This window comes from Pongo abelii, chromosome 1 (assembly GCF_028885655.2).
Source record: "Pongo abelii isolate AG06213 chromosome 1, NHGRI_mPonAbe1-v2.0_pri, whole genome shotgun sequence".
In the NCBI taxonomy this organism is placed as follows: domain Eukaryota; kingdom Metazoa; phylum Chordata; class Mammalia; order Primates; family Hominidae; genus Pongo; species Pongo abelii.
The window spans coordinates 169,772,388-169,778,707 of NC_071985.2; positions in this window are offsets into that span (position 1 = coordinate 169,772,388).

Below are 6,320 nucleotides of genomic sequence, written 5' to 3' on the forward strand. Positions count from 1 at the left end.
TGAAACAGGGTAAAACACAAAATAAAGTCTTTTCTTCTTACCTGAGTTTTTGCTTTTGTTCACCAAAGTTATAAAAGATTGCCAAACTAAAAATGAATACTGAGGAGAGGGGCAGGACACAAAATATGTAGGATGTGATTTTTGTATCACCATTTTGTTTGATAGTAGGTTTGGGGTTTGGTTTTAATGAGAAAGGAGACGGCAGATATTGTCAAGACAGCACTCTGCCTCTGGAAACATGGATTTAAAAATCTAAATGAGATACCACATGTGCCCAATAATAGTAGCTACTACATATCACCGGAATGATTCTCATAAAATGAAGGAAAGAACCTGGGTGCTTTGATGGTGTAAAGGAAAATAATCCTTCCTGGATATGTAGTGAAGATAGGTTTGTAAAAACTCTATCTATAAAAAGTTATTTTCTATAATTGATGGAGTTAGTTTTCTGGAATAATAGCTGAACTGAACAGAACTAAACTGTTATTGAATCTACAGTAGTCAGTTAAGCAAAAGAAGTAACCTCTAAGTGCCCTTTCTCGTCCAGGATTTCTTTAGGATCCAGAGAAGACAGCTAAGAGGAGGAAAGCATCTTCTCCCTTCAACTATAGCATCCAAATCTACAACCCAAGAAAGTGTATGATGGCTGGACACAGTGATTCACACCTGTAATCCCAATACTTTGCAAGGCTGAGGTGGGAGGATTGCTTGAGCCCAGAAGATGGAGACCAGCCTGGGCAATATAGTGATATCTCGTCTCTATTAAATTAAAAACAAAAAAAATTTTAAAAATTTAAAAACAGAAAGTATACTATGAGAAGAAATTTAAAAATTAAAAAAAAAAATTTTTCAAAGCCCCTATCCAAAGCCGTTGTGGAATATTGTTGTGGTGTTTACTTTTCAAATACTGGAGCGCTTGTTCTTTATAACTATTCTTGGGAAAGTTGGAACTACTGCATTACCCTAGGTAAACATTTGGGCTGATTGGAAGGGCGGGGCCAGAAAGTACTAAATCCTATTCAAAGAAATGAGAGGGGCTGGAAAAGTGTGAACATTCTCCAAAATAGACCCCAGTGAAACATAATTACAATCCATCAGATACTCTGCATTTTCTTCTCCAAAGAATTCTACAGAACGTTGTGGTTTAAATGAAATGCATCAAAGCTGGTATCTAGTTACATTAAACGCTAATTTGACTCCTTGGTTTGTTCTCTGCTGGAAGCTTTCTGGTTGTGTATACTTCACTTCCCAAATGAATTTTCCTCAGAGGCATCAGGGAAGCAGAAAACTTTCTCTGGAGGCTCCTCTTCTAATTTTTGCCTCTTACCTTTTATAAAATAGTTCCTTTAAGCTATTTCACAGTGTGAAGTTTAATTACATTCTGGGTTGCTCTTTTCTGGTCCTTACTTGCTGCTACTGATTTGATCGAAACCCCCACGTAGAGATTTTTATTGAGTCCTGAGATCTTAAGACATCCAAATCAAATTTTGGAAAAACCTTGTGTTCTAAAAAACCAAACACCGCATATTCTCACTCATAGGTGGGAATTGAACAATGAGAACACATGGACACAGGAAGGGGAACATCACACTCTGGGGACTGTTGTGGGGTGGGGGGAGGGGGGAGGGATAGCATTGGGAGATATACCTAATGCTAGATGACGAGTTGGTGGGTGCAGCGCACCAGCATGGCACATGTATACATATGTAACTTACCTGCACATTGCGCACATGTACCATAAAACCTAAAGTATAATAATAATAATAATAATAATAATAAAAGAAAAAAAAAAACAAAAAACCTTGTGTTCTTAATAAAGTTCTCTACTTTCTCAGCACGCTTTTCTTACATTGAATTAATAAAGTTTTGGTAGTTGTTTAAATAGATTAAATGTCACACTTTAAATAGAAAGAGAAGGCTCTACCTAACTGAACTATTTTTCATCTGTGATTTAGAAAAAGGCAAGATTAGCATGGATATTGCATTTTCAAGGACCTTACCACTATTAAATAGAATGTTAAGTGCATTTTATGGCTGAAGAGTCTGTTCCCAGTTCAGTCTGCAAGACATGCTAAGTTCATCTCTACCTGCTACATTGAACATTCACTGACTAAAATACTTTGTGTGGATCTAATACCTATGCTCTGTATCTTTTAAGTACATAACTCTAAATATTTTAGGACTAGTAAAACGTAATTCAATAACAGCCCTAAGAATATGTATTGTCCCCCAAGAAAAATATAGTGTTCGTATTTATCCAATGATATACATCCTTTGCTCCATTAGCACCTGCATATCATAAGTGACCGGATGTTGAAAAATAACACAGGCACTCATAAAATAAGAGTCTTATTTAAATCAAGAAAGCAAGAATAGCTGATTAAAACTCCATCCTCACATTGACTCAACTTGTTCTCAGGGTTTCAAGGCTATGAGAGAAGTAGTTTATGGACCTATATTCCAAACTGAACAGAACAGGTATTTTACCATTCATTCTTACTGTTATTCAGGCAAATTTTAGTTTTTTTGTGTGTTTTTTTTTTAAGAGGAACTTCTGCCTAGCCATTTTACCTCTTTTAAGGTGGTTTTTGAACACAAAAGAAAGTGTCAGTGAATGAATGTGAGAAAAAAATAAATAAATATATGTATATAAATTAAGAAATGATTTTCCTGTATGTTCCTCTTTTATGAAAATACATATCTATCCTACTTTGTCAGCAAACCCAAAAAGAAGCAAGTCTCATTAAAAGAGAATTCTGTTCAAAGGACTGCTTGCCTGTTTTTGCCTACTTGGCATGCCAAAACTTTGATTTTAATTGTTTGGTAGGCTCTATCTAATTCAGATACTCATACATAGTAGTAATTAAATAGATTCTCCAATTCAGAATTTTATGAACCAAAAGATAGATCCTCTTGGATGGGTATGGGGAGACTACCTGTTCTGAGGGCTCCAACAGCCCAGACATGCATCCTAAGTATTTAAGCTGTATAAGTTCCCCAACTTTAACTTTCTGTGAGGAAATCCTACAGACCACACTAACTATAGAAAGTCTTTCCGTTCCTCCTTTCTGCCACAAATAACGGTATAGCCTTTCCCACCCTGCCCAGTTGGCATTACTATAATCTTTCTTCTATACCCTCATTCCGCTTTGCTAATACCTCCTTTATGGCATCTAATTCATTCCTCTTTGTGTTGTAATTAGGTCTATACATGTTTGCCTGCAACTAAACTTTAAGCTTCTTAAGAGGAGGGTTCATGTTTTCTTTCCTATATTCTTTACAGTTTTCAGCATAGTATTTTGAATCAGTGGGTTCACAATAAACAGTTGTTGAATTACTTTAAGTTCATTAATTCAACAGTTAATAATCAAGATTATATTAATTAAAGACTAAGCAGAGCTGTTAGAGAATTCCTAAGTTCTCAGTGGGAGCAATAAGGATTACTTAAATATACTTGACAGTACGGTTTGGATTTAAAAATATGCCAAAAGGAAAAATAACCTAGACTCATTTAAACAATTTTGTAAAGCAATTTTGATCAATGTATTTATGATTCAGTAAATTATTCATTCCACAGATACACTAAGACTAGATTTCCTAAAAAAGGAAAAACCAGCACTAAGACTAGATAAGATAGATTTCTGGTTTGCTTTTCTCAGAATTGCTTGGACTACTTCTTTAGTTTCTTTCGTTTGTTTGTTTGAGATAGAATCTTTGAAGTTAGTTCTCACTCATAAGTGGGAGTTGAACAATGAGAACACATGGACACAGGGAGGGGAACATCACACACCTGTTGGGGGGATGGGGAGCAAGGGGAGGGATAGCATTAGGAGAAATACCTAATGTAGATGACAGGTTGACGGGTGCAGCAAACCACCATGGCCCATGCATACCTATATAACAAACCTGCATGTTCTGCACATGTATCCCAGAACTTAAAGTATAATAGTAATAAAAAGAATCTTTGAAGTTAATAGAATCTTAAGTTCTTAACTAGAGGAACAGTAGGACTACAAAACTGCTGTCAAGTTTTCTTAATCAAAGATCACTAATAAGCTTTGTTTGAAAAAGAAAACCCTGCTGTGGAATTAAAAGTACAAGACTAGAAGTCAGAAGACCTGGTTTTCTTCCTGATGCTGCTACTGACTGTGTTACTTTCTCCAAAACACTTCAGCTTTCTGGGCCTCAGTTTCCTTACTTATAAACTTTGGAGGTTTCATGCTCAATAATCTCGAAGGTTCTACCCAATTCTTAAAATCCTGTGATCCTGTGAAGGTATTACAAATAGCATTCATTGTGTGTGTGTGTGTGTGTGTGTGTGTGTGCATCTCCCTCTGTCATCCATGCTAGAGTACATACAGTAGCAGCCTCGATCATCCTGGGCTAAGTTGATCCTCGTATCTCAGCCTCTGGAGTAGCTGGGACAACAGGCATGCACCACCACGCCCAGCTAATTTTGTATTTTTTGTAGAGATGGGGTTTCACCATGTTGCCCAGGCTGGTCTTGAACTCTTGGGCTCAAGTGATCCACCTACCTTAGCCTCCAAAAGTGCTGCGATGTAGGCATGAGCCACCATGCCCAGCTTTTTTTTTTTTTTTTTAATTAAGTGGAACCTTTTATTGGAAAAAGCAACATGTGCAAGTGGTGGATTAAAAGTGGCCACAAATTCTTTGCAGCTCCTCCCAGAAAGAAGTGCAGTCTATTTTGCCAATCCTTGAATCAGGGCTGGCCTTGTGACTTTCTTTGACTAATAGAATGTGGCAGAAGTGTTGTATGAGCTCCTCTGGAGTCTAGGCCTCAGGAAACCTTGCAGCGTCTGCTCTTGCTCTCTTTGAACACTGGCATCGTACAAAGAAGCCCAGGTTAACCTGTAGGAGATAGATGTCTCAGGTGACAGCCAGCATCAACAGCTAGACATTTAAGTGAGGTCATCATAAGCCATTCAGCTCGTATCTAGTTACCAGATGACTACAGCCACATGAGTGACTCCAGGCACGCACACGAGAAATGACCGGCTGAGTTCAGCTCTAATTTCTGACCCTTAGAATTGTAACCAAATACAATATAAGTTTAGCCAGTAAGTTTTGAGATGATTTGTTATAAAGCAATAAATAACTGGCACAATATATCTGGTTAAAAATTGTTTTCAGGCTGGGCATGGTGGCTCAAGCCTATAATCCCAGCACTTTGGGAGGCTGGGACAAGTGGATCACTTAAGGTCAGGATTTCAAGACTAGCCTGACCAACATGGCAAAACCCCACCTCTACTAAAAATACAAAAGTTAGCCAGCATGGTGGCACACACCTGTAGTCCCAGCTACTCAGGAGGCTGAAGCACAAGAATCCTTTGAGCTTGGGAGGTGGAGGTTGCAGTGAGCCAAGATCTCACCATTGCACTCCAGCGTGGGAAACAGAGTGAGACTGTCTCACTGTCTCAAAAAGAACCAAAATTCAAAACAAGCAAAAATATGTCTTCCTTCCTCCCCCAAACCTCGGTCCTCACCTCCAGAGACAACAGCCCCCACAATGGAAGCTGTTCCATTTGAGTTCTATACACTACTCTGCATCTTGCTAAAGTCCCTTAATATGGAACTTACTCCACATCAGTCATATAAACATAAATGGCCTCAGAGTATTCTGTTATATGGATATAGCATAATTTATTTAACCAAGGCTTTCAAATGGGAATTTAGGTTGTTTCTGCTTTTTTAAAATTTCCAAACATTGATGCAGTGATCATCTTTGCACATATATATCTATGCATGTATGTAAGTAAATCCATGGGAGGTGGGGATGGGGTTCAAGGATGGTGATCCTCCACAAAGATCTCTAGAAACTGCCCCAACAAACAAACTTCTCTCCAACAACCAGAACTAACAGGACAGTCCTATGGTCTGGCCAGTATCAATGAGGGTGATCCCTACCCACAAGGCAACTTATACTTTTTGTTTAGCTTTTGTTTCCCTGCCAAAGTCACTCTTTGCCATCCCCAGTGCTGTGCATTCCTCCTGGTTCACCACAGCAAGATTCTGATATTTTGTCAAAAGCTGCAATTGTCAGATCCTTTGCCTGGATGTCTATCCTATGCCAAGCTTTCTGACTATGATCACCAAACTTATCACTGCCTTTCACTGATGGGAGCTTGCCCCCTAACAAGAGAGCTACCAATCAGGTTAATGCTGATAAAAACAATGCCTAGCTTTCTCTGCATTGTCTCCTTAATAGTAGACATGGTTTTACTTCTGTCTTCCCTCTCCACTCCAGTTCTGGCCCTCTTTTGTGTTCTCTAGAGCCTTCCTCTGGTTATAATTTCTCAGCT